We start from the raw sequence: 23,347 nt of genomic DNA on the forward strand, positions 1-23,347 counted from the left end.
TTTTGTTGTCTTAACCATGCCAAGATGGCCTTCATGGCAAGTTCTAGCAATTTCTGTCACCAAGTGGAGTACAACTTTGCCTAGTCTCATAACATTCCAGTGTTCAATGGATAGTTATTGTCTTGATTCCCAAAAAACTCACACATTCTTTTCTATAGCTTTCTTATCTGACCACCCTTCCATAATCATTCTTCTCACCTCCTGAATAGTTGTGCCCTCTTTGTAAGCAATCTCCCATTCCCCACATGAAATACCTCACACAACATCAATATTTGCCACACAACATTATCAACCAATGTGCTCTTCGTGAATAATGACAATCAGCCAACCTATTTCTTACACCCAGAGGGTACAATACGTAATAATTGCAATCTAGTAATCTGGCAAGCCATGGAAATACATCATACAAAAACATTCATCAGAAGGATTTTAGTCAAGGGTGTGTGATCACTGCAGAAATTTACATGTGCCTCAAATATATTGCCTACAGTGTTCTAAACCCCTCACAAAGGCTAAGGCTTCCTATTAGAAATGGGGTCTCTGGTTGGCAGTCAGTTGCACAATGTTCAAGCAGGGACCCTCACTCTAGTCAGGGTAAAGGAGATACACAGCTCAGATAACCTCTGCTCACCTCCTTGGTAGCTTGGCACAAGCAGTTAGGCTTATCTCAGAGGCAATGTGTAAAGTATTTGTACCAACATACACAGTAACATAGTGAAAAACCACAAAAGCACTCAATGCCATTTTAGAAAGATAGCCAATATTTATCTGAGTAAAACAGGATGAAAATGGCAAAAATTCAACATACAGAAGCAAAGTTATGATTTTTTAAAGATTAAACTTCAATATAGCACTGAGAAACACAAATGCTTCAATTTGTTATTATCTCGGCATTGTGACGGAGACGTTCCCAACAATCTTACACAAATGATACCAGTCACGGAATCACATGGACCCCCAAGCACAGTACTTTTCAAAAGTGAGGAAACAAGCCAGTGCACAGAGTCGGTGAAGCAAGGTATCGCTGGATCTGGTGTGGCAGCGGTTCCAGTGCTGTGGAGCCGTGGAGGACAGACGTCAGTGCAAAGCATCGGGTCCTTGCTTTGGAGCAGTGGAGATGAGGCGGTATTGGTGCGAAGAGTTGGTTTCTTACATCTTTGCGGGGTTGATGTCCTGGGGGGTAAGACACAGTGGGGTGACCTCACGGGGTCATGGTCTAGCCATAGGGCTGCAGGTGCTGGGCAGAGTCAGGTGTCACAGACTTCTGTGACACAGCACTCGGGGCTCACAAAGTCATGGAACATCAGCGGGGATGTGGCAGCGTCAAGCCTGCAATGTCAGTTGGGGTTGTCACATTCCAGCCATGACTATGGCTTCAGTTGCAGGTGGCATTGCGGTGTCAGGCAACGGCATCAGTCCGGGCATCATCTGGCATCAGTGCACATGTTTTTTCTTGATTTTCAACCTGCTTTTACTCCTAAGAGCCCATAAACTTGAGTAGGCACCACCTGGCGAGTTAGCGTCCACAGCAAGTTAATCCAGAGGCTGGTAGGTGAAGTCTTTGCTGTCCCTGAGACTTCTTAACATGAGGCCAGCTCAGTCCAAGCTCTTGGAGAAACTTCACAAGCAGGATACACAGCAAAGTCCAGACTTTATCCTCTCCAAGGCAGCAGCAGCAACTGCAGGCCAACCCAGCAAAGCACACACAGCAAAGGGCAGTACTCCAGCTCTTCAGCTTTTCTCCCTGGCCAAGGCTCCTCTTGAACCAGAAGGGTTCTAAAAGTCTAGGATTTTGTGTCCACTACTTATTCCCATCTCTGCCTTTGAAGTAGGCAAACTTCAAAGGAAAGTCTCTGTTGTTGCCAAGATCCTGCCTTGCTAAGGCCTAGCCCCAGACATACACCAGGGGGTCAGAGACTGCATTGTGTGAGGACAGGAACAGCCCTTTCAGGTGCAGGTGTCAGTTCCCAACATGAGAAAGGGTACCTTTAGAAGTAAATGGAAGGGTGGGACAGGGGCACAACTGCAGAAATGAGAAGAAACCCCCCCACCTCCTGAATAGGTTCCAGAGATGGAACCCTTACAATAATACTATGGCGTTGAGTAAATCAAAGTGTACAAATATACATAATAATAGCGATGTAAATGAATACATTTGATGTCAAAATTGGATTATTCATCCATAATTACTGTATCTTAGTTCCAAAATTCATGGGCATAACACAGAAACTCCCTCTCAATCCTTAACCATACCCACAAGTTCAGCTCACACTCATCAACTAAAAAAACAATATACATGGACTGTTAGCCTAGTACTCGTTATTTTGCAAATGTTCCATAAAGGTGGAGAGACCATCCTCCATAATCAAATATAATGCACTGAAATAATTCCACAGATCCAAATGTTTATCATATAGAGGCGGTCATTACAACATTGGGGTAAAAGCTGCTTACCGCCGTGCAGAATACCGATAACACACCGCCGCGGCCGCGGAATTCCGCCACAGCTATTATGACCCACATCTCGGAATCCGCCAAAAGTCAGACACCCACACAAGTCCGCCACACCAAAGGTCAGTGAAAAACTGGCGAAAACAAACCCTCCACCGTCACGCCAACAGAAATACACCCACACTATCACGACACACGAATCCACGTGGTGGTCTTTCAACTGCGGTATTCCACTGGCGGTACACACCGCTGCGCTCAAAATACACACACTCTTACAAAACACAGCCACATTGGACAATTCAAAATACACACACCTGATACACATACACACCCCACTCCCACACACCCATTACAATATAAAACACACACCCACATCACCCACAAACCCCTACTACCAAAAATTCTGAAAGAAGGCCAGAGAGAGACACCACCAGCAAGAACAACAGCATCCACAGGCACACAACACCATCACCCACACAACTTTCACACACCTCACACAACACACCACTACATACCACCACACTTATCACCACACACTCCACCCCACACATCACCTACACCACCCCATGGCACGGCAAAGACACCCTAGGTTCTCGGAGGAGGAGCTCAGGGTCATGGTGGAGGAAATCGTCAGGGTAGAGCCACAGCTATTCGGATCACAGGTACAGCACACCTCCATAGCTAGGAAGATGGAGCTATGGCGAAGAATAGTGGACAGGGTCAACTCAGTGGGACAACACCCAAGAAATCGGGAGGACATCAGGAAGAGGTGGAACGACCTACGGGGGAAGGTGCGTTCCGTGGTCTCAAGACACCACCTGGCGGTTCAGCGGACTGGCGGCAGACCCCACCTCCTCCCCCACAACTAAAAACATGGGAGGAGCAGGTCTTGGCGATTCTGCATCCTGAGGGCCTCACAGGAGTAGGTGGAGGAATGGACTCTATAAGACAAAGCTTTAATATTACATCCCCCACCACACCTGCATGCTATCACATACCCCCACCCTCACCCTCTCCCCCAGCACCCCAACTCCTCACATATGTACCAACATCACAAACCACACATCCCAACACCAAGCCCTGCATGCAAAAACAAAGCATGGACACCCATCACCAAAGCATGCCCAAAGCACATACCCATACACCCCCCTAAACCATCATCACACAAGCTCCCACACAGGAATGCTAGCACTGGGGTACACGGTCACCCAGCCTTTTTGCACACCATTACACACACAGATTTAATAAACATCCTTTTATACCCCTGCAGGACCCTACCCAACGTCACCGGACAGGAGGGTCCACACATGTCCACACCACCAACAGAAGAGGCCCACAGTGATGACAGCACCTCTGTCCAACTGGATCTAGATGACCAGCCCAGACCATCGGGGACCTCTGGACAGTCGGTTCCCCTCACACAGGCACAGGCCACCACAGACCTTCCCCCCTCTGGAAACACCAGCACAGCACCCACCCAGCGGGCCCATACCTCCGTCGCCAGGACACGTCAATCAGCTGTGTGTCCACCACTACAGGGAACCCAGGATAACCCACCACCCCAACAACAACAGGGACCTGGAGTCAGTGGTAGTGGGCACACGGTCCAGGGGACGGAGGCACAGGAACACAGGGGAACTGGGAGGGCTGCTGTGCGACAGGGGGCTGACAGGCCAAGGGAACCCACTCTCCACGAGGCCCTCTCCTCCATCATGGGAGCCTACCACCACTCCCAGGAGATGATGGCAACGTTACTGGCCAAGTTTCAGGAGACTCAGCGCATGCAGGAGGAACAGTACATGGGCTTCAGGGAGGAACTCAGAATCATCAGCTCCACCCTGGGCACCATCGCAGGGGTGCTGAAGGAACTACTCAACACCAGGAGGGACACTGTGGCACTCCAAGGGGCCCCTGACACTAGCATGGACGATGAGCTGCCCACCACCTCCGCCGGTGCTAGAGGACAGGACGCCTCGCCACAGGACCACAACACCAGCACCCCACCCCCTGCAGAGGGAGAACCACCCTGCAAACGGTCCCTGAGATCCTGGACAAACACAGAGCACGATGCCAAGACCCCCGCCAAGAAATTAGACCACCCTGATTGTCATCCTACTGTCCCACTTTGTCACCCTGTCCATAATTAAACTGCCCCAGCTCCACTTCCTATGCCCATATGGGCAATGCACCTGTGAGACTAATAGACTGGACTCTGCCATGGACACTCCTCCGCCATCACCCCTCACCACTTCACTACCCCCTCCAATATTGAGCATTTAAATAAACACACCTAAAGCACAAAATGATCTGGAGTCTGTCTGTGATTTCGAAATAGTGTATCAGCAATTACAGTGACAAAATGTTTTTTAAATAGTAATGTCAACATACCTATGTCACGCAGCTCTAGTTCATGAGGAATCTAAGCAGATGTCACACAGTGGGACCCACATCTGTGAAATCGTAAGGGAAAGTGACAACTCAGTGACCATACACTGGGTGAAAACGACAGACAGGAGAGAGGTAGTAGTGTCAAAGTACATGTAGTAGGCAGGTTTGTATTGCTACCTGTGTCTCACTGGAAATATTGCAGGATCACTGAGTCCCTGTTGTGCATGTCTTCTTCCTCTGCTTCCTCCTCATCACTGTCCACAGGCTCCACAGCTGCAACAAAACCGCCATCTGGACCATCCTCCTGCAGAAAAGGCACCTGGTGTCGCAAAGCCAAGTTGTGAAGCATACAGCAGGCCACGATGATCTGGCACACCTTCTTTGGTGAGTAGAATAGGAATCCACCTGTCATATGGAGGCACCTGAACCTGGCCTTCAGGAGGCCGAAGGTCCGCTCGATCACCCTCCTAGTTCGCCCATGGGCCCCATTGTAGCGCTCCTCTGCCCTTGTCCTGATATTCCTCACTGGGGTCAGTAGCCATGACAGGTTGGGGTAACCAGAGTCACCTGCAAATGGCAAGGGGCAACTGTTAGACATACACTAACCTGGAGGGATAACTCCAGACGGAGACAACCATTCCCACTGACTTGCTTCCAGGTGCTCACCTAATAGCCACACTCAGTGCCTCTGGAGTTGACCCATCACATAAGGGATGCTGCTATTCAGCAGGAAGTAAGCGTCATGACTGAGTTAGGGAATTTGGCATTCACATGGGAGATGTATTGGTCTGCCAAACACACCATCTGCACATTCATGGAATGATAATGCTTCCGGTTTCTGTACACCTGTTCACTCCTGTGGGGGGAGGGGACCAAAGCCACATGGGTCCCATCAATGGCACCTATGATGTTGGGGATATGTCCCTGGGCGTAGGAATCACCTTTCAATGTAGGCAAATCCTCCACCTGAGGGAAAATGATGTAGATCCGCATGTGTTTCAGAAGGGCAGACAACACTCTGGACAATACGTTGGAAAACATAGGCTGCGACATCCCTGATGCCATGGCCACAGTTCTTTGAAATGACCCACTTGCAAGGAAATGGAGCACTGACAGCACCTGCACTTGAGGGGGGATTCCTGTGGGATGGTGGATTGCTGACATCAGGTCTGGCTCCAACTGGGTACACAGTTCCTGGATTGTGGCATGGTCAAGCCTGTAGGTGATTATCAAATGTCGCTCCTCCATTGTCGACAGGTTCACCAACGGTCGGTACACCGGAGGATGCCGCCATCTCCTCACATGTCCCAGCGGACAGTGCCTGTGATGGACAACAGCGAGCACAGAGTAAAAAAACTCAGAGGTACGTACCCACAGTTTACCCCGAACACCAATCATACACAAAAGGTGGCCTGTATGTGTTTTGAGTCTAGGCCTAGGTATGTGTGACGCAGTTGAAAATGAAGCCATGTGGGTCCCTGAAATGGCGGCTGCCTGACCTGCAAAGTGGGACAATGGGATGTGAGGTAACTGCGCTGGCGTTGTACACCGTCGCGGTAGGCAGTTGTAGACCACGGCGCAATGCTGCATTGGTTAACATTGGACCCCATGGGTCACAGGAACCAATGACGATGTACGCCGGTGGTGACGGTACGCACCACCGCGGACGTGCCCGCCATTTTCTATCTGTTCAATCACTCAATACCTGATCTTCGACAGGAGAGGACCTACACTGCAAGTGCTGCTGTGACCTCGGTCAGGAAGAGACAATGGCTTGTGCGTCTGGGGAAAGGGGCCCTGCCTTCACATCGGAGGAGTTGGAGAAGCTCGTGGATGGGGTCCTCCCCCAGTACACGCTACTCTACAGTCCTCCAGACAAACAGGTAAGTACACAGGGAGCAGGTTGTATGGGCTATGCCTGTGTGGAGAGGGCTGGATGTAAGAAGGAAGGGTGCAGAGTGCTGCGTGCAAGAAAGACGGTGAATGCATGTGTAGAGATGGGGGCCAATCACTTTGGCGGTGCAGTTGGTAATGACTTCTCTTCTTCCCCTGTAAATTTCATGTAGGTCAGCGCCCACCAGAAGAAAGATATTTGGCGTGCCATAGCCAAGGACTTCCGGACCCTGGTGGTCTACCACAGACGGAGCGCCCACTGCCGTAAAGGATGGGAGGACATTCGCCGCTGGAGCAAGAAGACGGCGGAGCCTCAGCTGGGGATGGCCTACCAACGTGGGAGGGGTGCCCGTCGCACCATGATGTTCAGAAACCTGGCGGTGCCCTACCCGGAGTTGGATGGGTGCTTGAGGGCATCACAGCAGACACAAGGGGGTGAGTACACTCTCATTCTGCTGACTTTGCGCACAGTGGAGTTGTCTGGGTGGGGGAGGAGGGCTGTGGGTTTCCCTAGGCCAGGGCGAGTTCCGTAGGCAAGGCCCCTCCGTAAGGCAGGCCATGTGGCACCCCAGCCCACCTCTGTAGAGTGCCAAGTACAGCTATTCATGCCCCTTTGTCATCTATGTGTGCAGATGTCGTCCATAGCCTTGTAGGCCATTTCCCAGGAATTGAACAGTGGAGCCCAAGAGCGCGGCATAGTGCAGGGGGCTTCTGTGTCTGTCGTGTCCACCAACAGTAGCAGTAATCCATGCACTCAACACGTCTTTCTTCTGTCGTCCCCGCCCTTTTTGTGGTCTCCCTGTTCTTGTGTGCATTAGCATCATCAGGCAGAGGAGCAGCGGCACTGGAGCAGGAGGGAGCTGCATCACATTTGGAGGGCGAGACTACGGACTCGGAATTCACCAGTGGGACGGAGGGCGAGGGGAGCTCCACGGCGGGGACAGGAGCTGACACCAGCGACACAGACGCGTCCTCTGATGGGAGCTCTCATGTGGTGGCGGCAACATCTGTGCCCCCCGCATCTACAGGTACAGCCGCCACCCCCCATACCAGCACCGCCCTCCCAGCAGCTCCTCAGCCTTCGCCCCGTGCCCGCTCACCCTGGAGGGTGGGCAGCACCTTCGCCCCAGGCACCTCAGGCCCTGCCCCAGTCACCCCTGCTGCCCTCAGTGAGGAGGACATTGACCTCCTCAGGTCCCTCACTGTTGGGCAGTCTACCATTTAGAATGCCATCCAGGGTGTAGAAAGGCAGTTGCAACAAACTAATACATTCCTGGAGGGCATTCATTTTGGTCAGGTGGCCCTTCACTGAGCTTTTTAAACTCTGGCCTTAGCACTGATGGCAGCCATTGTCCCATCTCTAGCCTCCCCCCTCCAACTTCCGCCACCCAGACCCAATCCCCTGTATCTGTGCCTATCCCAAGCACACCATCAGACCAGCCTGCACACACCTCAACACACAAGGGAAGCTCAGGCAAACATAAGCACCACACATCCCACAGGCACTCACGCAAGCAACACACACATGCAGACACACCAACATCCACTGCCTCCACTGTGTCCCCCACCTCGTCCTCTCCCTCCTCCCTCCCAGTCTCGTCTACACTCACACCTGCATGCACTACCTCTACAGCCACTACGTTCCTCACCAGCAAACCCCGCTCACGTGCAGTCACCACCCCCACTACCATTCACACGTCCCCTGTGTCCTCTCCCAGTGTGTCTGTGATGCCCCCTCCCAAGATACACAGACGCAGCACACACCCACACACCCAACATCCATCCACCTCACGACAGCTTCCAGCGCATGCACCTTCACCCAAAGTCACCAAACGTACACCTCCTACTACCACCACCTCTTCCTCCACTCCGAAACCCCCTCCAGCTACCCGTCCCAGTGTGTCCAAAAAACTTTTACTGTCCACCCTTGACCTTTTTCCCACACCTCCCCCTCCCCGTCCATCTCATAGGTCCCGAAGTAGCACCTCAGCCAAAACATCTCCGGGACCAGTGGTGCCTGTAGTCACCGGTATGTGGAGTGCACCGGCCACCAGGACAGCCAGTGTGGCACGGAGCCACAGCACAGACAGTCCCCCTCCTGTGAAGCATCAGAAGTTGGCCAGTGCCCGGCGGGAGAGGGGGAAGACTCCAGCGACCAAAGCCGCTCCCAGAGGTCCCGTTGGGAGTGTGGACTCAGCTGTGACACCTTCCATGGTGGGGAAGGGCCACAAGATACCTGGCAAGTCTGGGAAGAGCTGCACCGCGGAGAAGACCGTCATCATCCCCGCTGCCCAGGAGGCCAGCCCCAGCCCAGCTGCTCAGGAGGCCACCGCCAGCCCCAGCCCAGCTGGCCAGGAGGCCACCGCCAGCCCCAGCACAGCTGCACAGGAGGCCACCGCCAGCCCCAGCACAGCTGCCCAGGAGGCAACCGCCAGCCCCAGCCCAGCTGCCCAGGAGGTCACCGCCAGCCCCAGCCCAGCTGCCCAGGAGGCCACCGCTAGCCCCAGCACAGCTGCCCAGGAGGCCAGCACCAGCCCCGCTGGGCCATGAAGGACCGCCAGCAAAAGCCCCACTGGGCCATGAAAGACTGCCAGCAAAAGCCCCGCTGGGCCATGAAGGACCGCCAGCACCAGCCCCGCTGGGCCATGAAGGATCGCCAGCAAAAGCCCCGCTGGGCCATGAAGGACCGCCAGCAAAAAGTCCCGCTGGGCCATGAAGGACCGCCAGCACAAGCCCCACCGAACAGGGCACCGCCAACTCAAGCACCGTTGAACAGGGCACCGCCAACTCAAGCACCGCTGAACAGGGCACCGCCAACTTAAGCCCCGCTGAACAGGGCACTGTCAACTCAAGCACCGCTGAACAGGGCACTGTCAACTCAAGCACCGCTGAACAGGGCACCGCCAACTCAAGCACCGCTGAACAGGGCACCGCCAACTCAAGCACCGCTAGCCCATGAGTGGCAGGGGCACTGACGCAACTGGGTCCGTCACGGGGTGAGTGATGCACTCTGGGCACCAGTCCCCCTCCAGAAGCAGTGGAGTCATCCATCCAATACCTCTGTCCTTCACAGGAGAAGGCACTCTGGGCACCAGTCCCCCTCCAGAGCCAGTGGAGACATCCATCCACTACCTCTGTCCTAAACAGGATGAAGCACTCTGGGCACCATGCCCCCTCCAGAACCAGTGGAGACTGTTATCCACGTGAGAGACTGTGGCTTTGCACTTCCCAGGATTGAACAGTGGGCAAACCACCCACTGTAGAGACTTGAGAGACTGTGGCTTTGCACTCCCAAGGATTGAACAGTGGGTAAACCACCCACTGTAGAGACTTGAGAGACTGTGGCTTTGCACTCCCCAGGATTGAACAGTGGGCAACCCACCCACTGTAGAGACTTGAGAGACTGTGGCTTTGCACTCCCCAGGATTGAACAGTGGGCAACCCACCCATTGTAGAGACTTGAGAGACTGTGGCTTTGGACTCCCCAGGATTGAACAGTGGGCAACCCACCCACTTGTGAGACTTGAGAGACTGTGGCTTTGCACTCCCCAGGATGGAACAGTGGGCATGTGGCCCCCTCGTGGATTTGGCGTTGTGCACTCAAGCGGCTGAGGTGCCCCCCCTTTCCCTCCCCCTGAGGTGCTGTCTGATGCCCCTGCAGTGTTCTCACCATCATGGTCGGGGATCTTGTGTGGGCCTCGCCCATACTGTGTGGTCCCAGAGTTCCACGGACTTTCTTTGTGCAGTACCTGGACTACTATGCCTGGTATATATTTTGTACATAGTGTATATATATATATATATTTCTGCCTACTTGTTTGTAATATATTCCGATGGTTACACTCATTTTCTTTGGTCTTTGCATTCTTCCGGGTGGGTTTGGGGGTGTAACTGTGATGTATTGATATGCATTAGTGTGTGTGTTGTAGTGGGTGAGGGTGGGGGTGTTGCGTGTGTGTGTCCCTGTTTTTTTCCTCCCCTGTGTTGTAGGTGCAGTACTCACCGTGTTCTTCGCCGCCGGCGTTCATGCTCCTGGTAGAGGAGCAGGAAGACTATCGCAGGTAGGATTTGGAGTTCCGGTTCCATGGTGTCCTCGTTCCTCGTGGAGTGTGTAGAGGTGAGCGTTTTCCCTTAGAAATTCCTGTTTCAGCCGTGTTTTTATCCGCAGTGAATCCGCCCCAGAAAAGGTGGCGGATTGGCCTGTCATAATAGTGTGGGCGGTACATTGTCTCCCGTCTGTCTGTTGGCGGTGACCGCCGCGCTGTTTGTTTGTACTGCTGTGGCGGTCGGAGTGTTAAACTGGCTGTCTTTGTTGGCGGTTTCCGCCACGGTCGTAATTGCTATTTTCTTACCACCGGCCTGTTGGCGGTCTTACTGCCGCTTTAACACCGTCCGCCAGGGTTGTAATGACCACAGAGTCTCTAATCTGAATCTTCGTGTGGTGAATAGTGTCTATTGTGTTGCATTGTTTAATCCTTAAATGTATCATCTTCCAATGTGTGTAATAAATAGAAGATGTACATCAAACTTCACCAAAGGAACTTCTAGGCACACTTCTGTCTAATGATCTTGCCCCTGTACATTTCGGTGCCAGGTGGCCAACTGATCACACACCTTCTTCAGGGCACATATTGATCAATCATGGTTGAATAAAAAATGCATACAGAAAGGTCATGTCCATTGAAGACAATCTGTAGTTAAATCAGTGTAGAGAATCCAAAGTTCACCGATTGCTCAATCTACAACCTGACTTGAAAATTGCATCTGACACCCGGTGTGGTGGTAGAATATGTCTGATGTATTATTCCTAGATATGTTCATCCACTCATTCAGTGTTCCTACACCCTAAGTGATTATACCTGTATATCAAATTGTGCAAAATAGACGCAACCCCATAATTAACTAATACAGAGATATAATAGGAAATCACATGGGGTTAGATGTCGACACTAGAGGGTGTACTCCCCTGTGCAATCATGTTAGCTTTGTGTCAAATAGAAAACCAATTGTTACAAATAGAAAAAAAGAAAAAAAGAAATAAAATCAGAGAGCCAAGAGTGGGTTCACCAGCTGTTACTTTCTTGTGATGCTCTCTTTATGGTAGACGGATATCAATTTGCCACATATCTATCCCTCATATGGGAAAAGATGTGTCATTACGACATTGGCGGTAAGTACCGCTTACCGCCATGCTGACTGCCGCCAGCATACCGCCACCACAGCAGATTACCACTACCCATATTATGAAACACACATAACAATCTGTCACTATACAGCCACACACACAAGTCCGCCAGCCCAAAGGTCGGTGATAAACTGGCAGAATCCAAACCCACACTGTATTGCCAACAGAACTACACCCACAACATTATGACCCACTAATCACCACGGCAGACATTCAGTGGCGGTAAACCATTGGCGCTACATACTGCGGCGTTCTGAATTCACACACACATACAAAGCAACACTACATTGAACAATTCAAATAACACACACCTGACACACATTCATACACCACACCCACACCACTATAAAACACACAACCACAATACCCACAACCCTTTACGACTACAAGCAAGTGCCACAAGAGAGATAGCAAGACCACAGACAAGACCACAGGCACACATCACCATCACCTATGCACCATCCATGCACCTTACATCACACACCCCAACACATCACCCTACACACCCTCACCCACACCACTCACACTACACCCATGGCACCACAATAACACCCTAGGTTTTCAGAGCAGGAGCTAAGGGTCATGGTGGAAGAAAGCATCCGGGTAGAGCCACACCTATTCAGGTCACAGGTGCAGCAGACATCCATTACTAGGAAGATGGAGCTATAGCAGAGAATCGTGGGCAGGGTCAACGCCGTCCGACTGCACCCAAAAACAAGGGATGCCATCAGGAAGAGGTGGAATGGCCTACGGGGGAAGATGCGTTCCGTGGCAGCAAGACACCAAATAGCTGTACAGAGGACTTGCGGTGAACCTCCACAACTAACAACATGGGAGGAGCAAGTCTTAGCAGTCATGGATCCTGAGGGCCTGGCAGGAGTAGGAGGTGGACTGGGCTTTGGTAAGTCAACTCTTTACTACTTTCACCCCGCTACCTGCATGCCAACACATACCCCATCCTTACCCTCTCTCCCATCACTCCACCACCTCCCACACACCCCACTATCACAACCCACCCCTCCCAATACCAAGCCCTTCATGCAACAAAAATGCATGGACCCCCATCACAGACCTGCATGGACACCTATCACTAAAACATGCACACTAGAGGGAAACAGCTAACCCACCAAATAACTACTCACACAAGGAAAAGCTGCCAGGGCAATAACAACCATAGAGGGCAACACACCCAAGCACAAGATGTCACATGCAGAAACAATAACACTGCATTTACATCCCCACAGGTCCCCCATTCAACGTCACTGGAGAAGAAGTACCAGCAACATCCTTTCCCCCCCCAGAAGAGGACCACAGTGATGACAGCATCTCTGGACGCCTGGATCTGGATGACCAACCCAGCCCATCAGGGATCTCCGGACAGTCGGATACCCACGCACAGTCCCATACCACCACAGAGCCTCCCACCTCAGGAAACACCAGCGCAGTACCTGCCCAGTGGGCCCATACCTCTGTCCCCAGGACACGTCAATCACCAGCGTGTCCACCACTACAGGTACCCCAGGCCACCCCACAAACACAGGATGATCAGGGACCTGGGGTCAGTGGCAGTGGGCACACGGTTCAGGGGACAGACGCACAGGACAACAGGGAAGCTGGGAGGACTGCTGTGCGACAGGGGGAGGACAGGCCAAGGGAACCGACCCTCCAGGAGGCACTCACCAAGATTCTGGGAGCATTCCACCATTCCCAGGAGACGATGGGCCAGATACTGTACAAGATGCGCGAGAACCAGTGGCCGCAGGAGGGACAGTACCTGGGGACCAGGAAGGACTTGAAGGTGTCAGAGTCACCAGATCCTCGGGGTCTGTGCACGTTCCCAACAAGTCCACCACTGAACAGCTCCAAGACTCTGATAGATAAATCACAGAGACTGAGAGAGCTCAAGAGGGGAAGAGGGGATGGGGAAGGGAACAGCTGGGAAGGAGACCTGTAGTAAGAAAAAGGTTAGAACACACAATATGAAAATGATATCTCCTGAAATCAATACTAGACTATGATTCTAAGCCTAGTCACTCTGAAAACATGAACAATCTAAGAGTTAAGTTTAAAATGACTAAGTTTCAAGATGGCCGGATACCTGTAAAGGAATCAAGATGAATTAAATGAAAACTTTCTTATTCAAGTACTTTCCTTTACATGAGAATCAGAAAAAACATTCTGACTAAATTTTAAACCAGTCATATAAATCCTGATTTGAGAATGTATACTAGGACCATACAATACTGCATCTAGAAACTCTGGCCTTCTGTGTACTCTTAAAATGTTTTAACACAAATTGCGCATATTGCAGATATATATATATATATATATATATATATAGTAAACACCATAAAAGGATTGTGCACCATGAATAACACAATATGGATTCAGGAAACAAATCACATAACTTGTCAACTCGAATATTACATAATAAATATCTTAGAATAGTGGCATACAATAAACAACATGAAATAAACTCGAGGAGAGAATCGTGCGTCTTGCCGATTTGAGTGTCACCATGTAAAATACCAAGAAATGGAAGCACGCAATGAATATCAAAGTCAAATCATCATTAGTCGAATTGCGCGTCTTGCCGATTCGTAAAACACGATGTAAATGTCAAGAAATAACAGCTCACAATAAATAACAAGATCAAAGTACAATGAAACGAATCGCACTTCTTTTGCCGATTCTTAAGCCACCATGTAAATGTCAAGAAATGGTAGCGCGCAATGAACAACAAAGTTAAATCCTCATGAAACGAGTTGCGCATCTTGCCAATTCGTAAAACATCATGTAAATGTCAAGAAATAGTAGCGCGCAATGGACAACAATGTTTAAACACCATAAAACAAATTGCGTGTCTTGCCGATTCTTAAGCCACCATGCCAATGTCAAGAAATGGTAGCACGCAATGAATAACAAAGTCAAACCTTTATGAAACAAATCAAGTGTCTTGCCTATTTGTAAACTACCATATAAATGTCAAGAAATGGTAGCGCGCAAGTAATCTGTTACTCATTTAAGAATGAAACCAAGACTATGAAAATTCTCAATAACGGTGTCGGAACAGTCCAACCACCGTCTTACCGCCTGGAACAATGATCACCAATGAAGGATGAAGGGCAGAAGACTGGAAGATCCAAATAGGCCGCCGGGACTGGAGCTCAGGAAGAAGCTGCTGCTCTGCTCCGGGACCTCTGAATAGTGAGCACTGGGAGTTGGGCTGGCTCTCTTTTATAGAGTCTTGGCCCAGCCCAGAACCATGCCCAGGCATGTTGCACAGAAAGTCTCTGGAAGGCCCTGGAAAGGGTCCACACCCTAACACACTCTGAAAACCTGCAGCAATACATTACAAAGGAACAGTTTTTGTAAGCATATTAAAAATAAGTTTTCAGGATTGAACTCTGCAATTCAAAAGGTTAAACCACAACATATCAGCACAATGCATAAATTACGTTGTTTTGAGAGTGCTGGGTTTTTGCATTTTTGACGTCAATATAGCGCGTACTGCTCTGGTGTTGACAGAAGTACATCAACACCACCCTGGTCACCATTGCAGGGGTGCAGGCAGACATGGCCAACACTATGAGGGAGGCAGTGGCATACCACCGGGCCCCCTACCACTAGCCAAACCAATGAACAGACCTCCACCTCCGCTACCGCTAGTAGACAGGAGGCCCCACCACAGGAAAAACAGGCCACCAGGCCACCAGCACCCCTCCCCCTGCAGAAGGAGAACCACCCCGCAACTGTTCCCTGAGATCCAGGCAGAAGCCAGAGACTATTTCCAAGACCCCCACCCGGAAATAAGACTCTCCTGATTGTCACCCTTGTGTCCCACCCTGTCACTGTGTCCACCTTGAAATGCCATTGCTCTCCTTCCTATGCCCCATTGGACAATGCACCTGCGATCCACATAGACTGGACTCTATCCTGGACTTTTCTCTACCATCACCTCAGCCCATTGCACTTGACTTGCCCCTCTACTTATTAGCACTTAAATAAACATCATTTGAAGAAATACAAGTATGGGGTCTGTCAAATGATTGGACTATGTAGTCGTTTAACAAGCTTTAAACAACACTGCAATACAACTGTATAGTATGTATACATGTGAATGACCTGTAGTTGGCTGCAGTCAACACACCAGGAGCGATAGTGGGGCACAAATATCTGCAAATAGAGATGCCAAAGGGTACAGTAAGTGGCCAAGAAGTGGGGAAATCAGCCTTCCAGTAACAATTTCAAACACAAAACTGTCAACTATGTGTGAAGTTACACTGTCTTACCATCATTGAAAGTATTGATGAATTATTGCACTTCTGTTGTCCTCATCTTCATCCTCTGCCCCTCATCATCACTGTCCACAGGGTCTACTGCTGCCACACGGCCATCTCCAGCCCCATCCGCCTGCAGAAAATGCACCTGGCGACGTAAGGCAAGGTTGTGCAACATACAGCATGCCACGATGATGTGGCAGACCTTCTTGGGTGAGTAGCACAGGGAACCACCTGTCAGATTGAGGCAACAAAACCTAGCCTTTAGGAGGCCGAAGGTCCTCTCTATGATTCTTCGTGTTTGCCCATGTGCCTCATTGTAATGTTCCTCTGCCCTTGTCGTGGGATTCCTCACAGGGATCAGTAGCCATAAGAAGTTGGGTTAACCAGAGTCACCTTCAAATATCGAGGGACAACTGTTAGACACACATTAACGCTTAGGGCCCACACCATACCCATACACCAACATCCACTGGGTGGGAACCAGGGCTCACCTATTAGCCACACCCGGTGCCTCTGGAGTTAAGCCATCACATTTGGGATGCTGCTATTCCTCAGCATAAAGGCATCATGCACAGACCCAGGATACTTTGCATTGACATGGGAGATGTACTGGTCCGCCAGGCACAGTATCTGAACATTTACTGAGTGAAAGCTCTTTCAATTTCTGAACACCTGTTCATTTCTCCAGGGGGGGCAAATGCTATATGTGTACCATCAGTAGCCCCAATAATGTTGTGGATATGTCACATTGCAGAGAAATAAGCCTTCACTGTGGCCAAATCCTCCACCTGGGGGAAAATGATGTAGCTGGGCATGTGTTAATGAGGCAGTGAACACTCTGGTCAGCACTATTGAGAATATTGGCTGTGACATTTCTGCTGCCAAGCCCACTGTCACTTGGAAGGAGCCAGTTGCCAGGAAATGGAGCACTGATAGCACTAGCACAAGAGGGGGGATCCCGGTGGTATGACGGATAGCAGATATCAGGTCAGACTCCAATTGGGCACACAGCTCCATGATTGTGGCCCTGTCCAGTCAATAGGTGAGGATAATGTGCCTGTCCTCCATTGTTTCCAGATCCACTAGGGGCCTGTCCACGGGGGATGTCTCCATCTCCTATTCTTCCTCAGTGGTTGAAATCTATGAGGCAAAATGGTGAGCAGCTGGTTAGTATCCCATATTTCCAAACAATACACTTCATTGCATGTTCGGATTGTAACAGTATATTGTTGGATAGGCCCAAATGGTGCTTATGTGTACTGTGACGCAGTTAGGTGCCATGGCTTGCCCTCCCTTAAACGGCATCCACCTGTCCTGTTAGGAGGGACATGTGGAAATGAGCGTCCACCTGTCCTGTTAGGAGGGACATGTGGAAATGAGGTAATTCTACTGACGTTGTGTGCCGATACGGGAGGCGGTCGAGAACCGCAGTGCAACTCCTCATTGGTTATCATTGGGCCCTATGGGTTACCTTGGCCAATAGTGATGTACGCCAGTGGGTAGGGTATGCACCACCGTGGATGTGACCACCATTTTCTATCTGTTCACTCACTTGCTACCTGACCTTCAAAAGGAGAGGACCTACACCGACCATGGCTCATGTCTCTGGGGAAGGGCCCCTGCCTTCACCGTGGCAGAGTTGGAGACACTGGTGGATGGGGTGCTTCCCTAGGACCAAATGCGGTATGGGCCTCCAGACCAACAGGTGAGTACACTGTGAGCACGATGCATGGGGCATGAATACATGGAGTGTTGTGTTTAAAGGCCTTGTGTAGGGGGGGTTGGTAGAAGGGCCCTGGGCAGCATGCTGCATGTATAGTGGGCCATGTCTTTGCGTAAGGGGATGTGAAGGTCTATGGTGGGCCATGAGTGTAACAGGCAGGACGGACTGACTGATACCTTTTCCTTTGTGTATTTCTCTGCAGGTCAGCGCTCATCAGAAAAAGGGTATATGGCATGCGGAGCACCAACTGTCGCAAACGGTGGGAAGACCTGAGACGCTGGGCACAGAAGATGGTGGAGGCCCATTTGGGGATGGCCTTCCAATGAGGAAGGGGTGCCTGTCGAACCCTGACCCCCCTGATGGCCTGTATACTGGTGTTGGCCTATCCAGAGCTGGATGGGCGCTTGGGGGCATCACAGCAGCCATAAGGGGGTGAGTACAGTGCCCCAATATACTACTTTCATGTGGTGGGGTGGCATCCAGGTGGGGGATGTGGGCCTGTGGGTGCCCCTGGGGCAGGCCAGTAATTGCAGGGTAGGTCCCAAGTTGGGCAGGGTCTGATGTAAACTTCCTCCAACCAAGCTAGTAGGCATCCACTACTGGGCAGGGGTCTGTGGGTCTCATATATACTACAATTTGCATTAGGTGTCCCTGTCCATGGGCTGGTGACTAGCATTGTGACTGTTAGTGCATTGCCTACTATATGGGGCTGTTCCCTTTGTGTGTGTATGCCAACAGTGGTGTTGTTGCCGCCATTGACCAAGTGTATCCTTTGTCTTCCCCCCCGTTTGGTTTTGTCACCCTGTCCTTATGTGCATTAGCATCATCTGGCGGTGGAGCAGAGGCACCGGTGACGGAGAGAGCTGCATCCCACAGGGCCCATGAGTCCGAATCCACCGATGGTGAGGGCACCAGTGGGACGGAGGGCAAGGGGAGCACCACGGCAGAGACTGGAGGGGACAGTTCAGACATGGATACCTCCCCCGATGTAAGCTCCCTGGTGATGGTGGACACCTCTGTGCCCACCCCAACTACAGGTACAGACGCAACCCCCGTACCAGCACCGCCCTTTCAGCAGCCCCTCAGCATGTTTCCCGTGCCCGCTCACCAAGGAGAGTGGGCATCTCCTTCGCCCCAGGCACCTCAGGCCCTGCCCCAGTTAGCACTGCTGCCCTGAGTGAGGAGGCTATTGGCCTCCTGTAATCCATCTCTGTTGGGCAGTAAACCATAGTGAATGCCACCCATGGGTTGGCAGCCCATTTGCAAAAAACAAATGTATTCCTGGAGGGTATTCACTCTGGCATGGCAGCCCAACAGAGATCAATTCAGGCTCTGGCCTCCTCTCTGATGGCATCCATTGTCCCTGTTTCTAGCCTCCCCCCTCCAACATCCTCTACCCAATTCCATTCATCTGAACCCCAACCTATCCCAAGCACACAGGCAGACCAGCATGCACACACACAAGACAACACACAGGAGTGTGTCAGGCAAACACAAGCACCACACATCATCCGACAGGCACTCACACAAACACCATCCAGATGCAGACATACCAACATCCACTACCTCCACTGTGTCCCCCTCCTCCTCATCATCCACCTCCCTCCCAGTAGCATCTACACTCACACCGGCATGCACTACATCCTCATCCACTACCACCATCACGCCTATCACTACACGCCCTCACTGGCAGTCACCACCCCCACATCCATGCACATGTCCCCTATGTCCTCTCCCGCTGTGTCTGTGCCCCCTCCTCCCAAAGTACACAAACAAAAGCACTCAGACACCCAACAGCCACCCACCTCACAACAGCATCAAGCCCATGTACCTGCACCCAAAATCAGCAGACAGACACCTCCCACAACCACTTACTCTTCCTCCACTCCCAATCTTTCACCCTCCTCCCACCCCAATGTCCTTAAGAAGCTTTTCCTCTCCACCGTTGACCTCTTCCCTACCCCTCCCCCGCCCCTGTCCTTCACGTCGGGCCAGGGCGGTCAGAACCCAGGGCAGCATCTCAGCCACCCAGTCCATGGCCACAGTACTGTCGACAGCTACTGCAGGTGGGAGAGGATCCCGGGCTCCAGGCTGCCACACTGAAAGGGTGCCTGCACTAGATGCATCAAGGAAGGGCAAGGAGGCACTGCCAGCTGTGTCTAGGAAGGGCAAGGAGGCACCGCCAGCTGCGTCTAGAAATGACACGGAGGCACCTCCAGCTGCTACAGGGAAGGGCAAGGAGGAACCTCCAGCTGCGTATAGGAAGGGCAAGGAGGCACCCCCAGCTGTTGCAGGGAAGGACAAGGCGGCACCCCCAGCTGCTACAGGGAAGATCCAGTGGAAGAAGCCATCCACTAGAGAGACTGTGGCCTTGCACTCCCCAGGAACAAGCAGTGGGCAACCCACCCACTTGAGAGACTGGCCTTCCACTCCTCAGGACCAAGCAGTGGGCAACCCACCCACTTGAGAGACTGTAGCGTGGCACTCCCCAGGACCAAGCAGTGGGCATGATGCCCCCTCCAGGACCAGTGGTGTTGCACCATCTTCCGGCTGAGGTGCCCCCCCCATTCCCCGTCCCCCTGAGGTGCCTGTCTATTTTCGACCTGATGCGACTGCAGTGTTCTCTCCATGTTGTTGCAGGAGTGAAGTGGGGCCTTGGCCTATGTGTTGTGGCCCTGTGGCCCACGGACATTAAGGACTGGGCAGTTTCCCTACATTTGTAAATATGTATATATGTTTGGATTTTGATGCACTCATTAATAGTATTTTGTCGTATTACACTCACTTTCTTCAAATCATTTTGTCCTTGCATTATTCCTGAGGGGTACAGAGTGAATATGTAATGTTACTGCATCTGGTTGGTTGTATGGTGTTGGGGGTGGGGGTGTTGCATGTGTGTTACTCTTTTTTTTCCTCCCCCTCCCTTGTGTGCTGGGCAGCAGTACTCACCGGTGTTGTCTTTGCCGGCGTTGGTGTTCATGATGCAGCAGAAGGTAGACAAGCATGGGTAAAACTTGCAGCTCGGGCTCCATGGCGTTGTGGTTGTTCGCTGAATCTCCACAGGTGAGTCCTTTGACTTCTCTGCAGTGTTTCCACCAGGGTTTTGGTGTCATTGGTACTGCCCCAGAAAAGGTGGTGGATAGGCTGGTCATAATAGAGTGGGAGGTACATTGTCTTCCACCTGGCTGTTGGCAGTTACCGCCGTGGTGCTTGTTGATTCCGCCTTGGCGGTCAGTGTGTTAAAGTGGCTGTCTGTCTGAGTGGTTTCCGCAGTGGTCATAATTCCATTTTTGTTGCCGCCGGCCTGTTTGCAGTATTACCACCACTTTATCACCGACCGCCAGCGTTGTAATGAAGACCAAAATCTCTAGAGAAATCAACATGAACTAAATAATCACTACTGATAATACGATCCTCACTGCTGTCCAAAATTTCTGACAGTCCCATCATATCATGTTTATGGGCAACATTTGATTTCAAATGGCTCACTTGCTAATGTAGAAGCACATTATTTGTGTGTATCTCTAAACCTGTGACTTGATGTGGCTCCAACTATTGGTTGGCAATGTGGTAAACGGGTATCTCCCTCATATTTATACCAAAGCTGAATAGGTTAATTATCTGTAGAGAAGAATATTTCACATATTATGTACTTACTAAGATATAAATCTCTTAGCTTATAAAGACAGGGCTCATATTCTGGACCGAGTGTCCTAATAACAAACCTTCAAGCCGAACAACACACTAGGTGTACACATCGGAGAATCCAAACTCTCACAACATGCGAAACCTGCGTTACATATGAGTGCTGGTAACGAAAACTGAAAAGGGGAATATGGAATGTCTTTGAGTAGCCATATTTGGAAACCAACCAAAGCGACCTTAGTTGAAGAAGTGTCTCACTGATACCTTCTATAAAAATTCAAATATCTGAACCCTAAAAACACACTTCTCTAAGAAGTAGCTATGCCCCCCTGTATCTCTATTGTTGAAAATTCAAAGACCATCCTTTTTGATACATCTACAAATCTGTTGTTCCGTATAGCTCCATCTGTGCTTGTCTAAACGTGTATCTCACTCAAGTTTCTACCAGGGCCAAATAGACAAAGCTTATATAACCAACAGTATTCCCTATATTGTGTACTTACTTTTAGTCCAAGACTTCTAACTTCTGAGGAAGAAAGCATTCACGTAGGCCGAGTAGCCAAATACCAAACATTGACACAGAGCAAGCCGCTGGACGTGCATATTGCCTATTGTCGGAGAATCGAAACTTCTGTGACGCACAAAGCCATATTACATCTGTAAGCCGGTGGTAGAAACGGAAAGGGGACTATTGGAAAAAAACACCATTTTGAGGGACAAATGGGGTGGCCATTTTGGAGGAAGTATCCTACCAAAACCTTCTATTGGAATTCCAGTATCTGAACACCAGGGATTGCACTTCTCTAGAAAAAAATATATATATATCACCCTAAATCTCTACTGTTGAGAATTCTAAAAATCCTTACTTAATCACATGTTTCTGTCGTCCTCCTGGGACCAAAGACAGAAACAAAGAAAGGATTGTTAAAGGTTTCTATCAAATCATACAAAACAGAAAAACTAAGCAGCCTTATGCTAACATAGGCCAATTATCTATTTAGTTCCACTGTATAAAGACAAGGAATAAAAACTCTCAAAGAATGCAAAGGAGATAGAAATAATAGGTGGCTCATGGGTAAAGTTATATATACTTGATGCAATGTAATTCTATTGCCTATAAGTATGTACTAAAAAATTTTTTTTTATAGCATTCGATCATTGAGACCTTTCTCTACTGCGTCGAAAAAGAATATGCAAAAACTTCCTGTTTCTTTCGATAGGTATCTGCATGAGTACCAACTGTCGGGCTGATTTTTTCTAAGATAATCAATTTCAATTCACTATCCTTATGTTTATGTTCGCTACAATGAGAAACTAAAGGAGCTTGGAATTTAAAATTCCTGATGGCTGATTTGTGCTCACTGATTCTGGTTCTAAACTGTCTTCCTGTTTCTCCCACATATCCTTAGTTACAAGGACAAAAAATACAGTATATCACATCACTGCTCTGACAGTTGGTCATGGTTTTAAACCTAATGTCTCTATTGTTGTAGGACAGTTGGTCCGATACTATCAATTGTGGGCAGGCATGACAATCTTCACAGCAATGGTTCTTAAGAGAGGATTCATTCCAGTTACACTGCTCTGTATGCATTCATTTTCTAGTGGTAGCCTGGCTTTTACCAGTTTATCCTTTATGTTGTATATCCTTTATGTTGTAATTTCTTTTGAATGCAAACAATGGGGCGGGAAGTGGTATTAATTATTCCTCTGATTTTGTTGTTGATATTGGAATGTATGATAACACATACAAATCTTTGTTGTTCCGTTTTCTGTCGT

The sequence above is a fragment of the Pleurodeles waltl genome, chromosome 7, assembly GCF_031143425.1.
Source record: "Pleurodeles waltl isolate 20211129_DDA chromosome 7, aPleWal1.hap1.20221129, whole genome shotgun sequence".
NCBI classification, from domain to species: Eukaryota; Metazoa; Chordata; class Amphibia; order Caudata; family Salamandridae; genus Pleurodeles; species Pleurodeles waltl.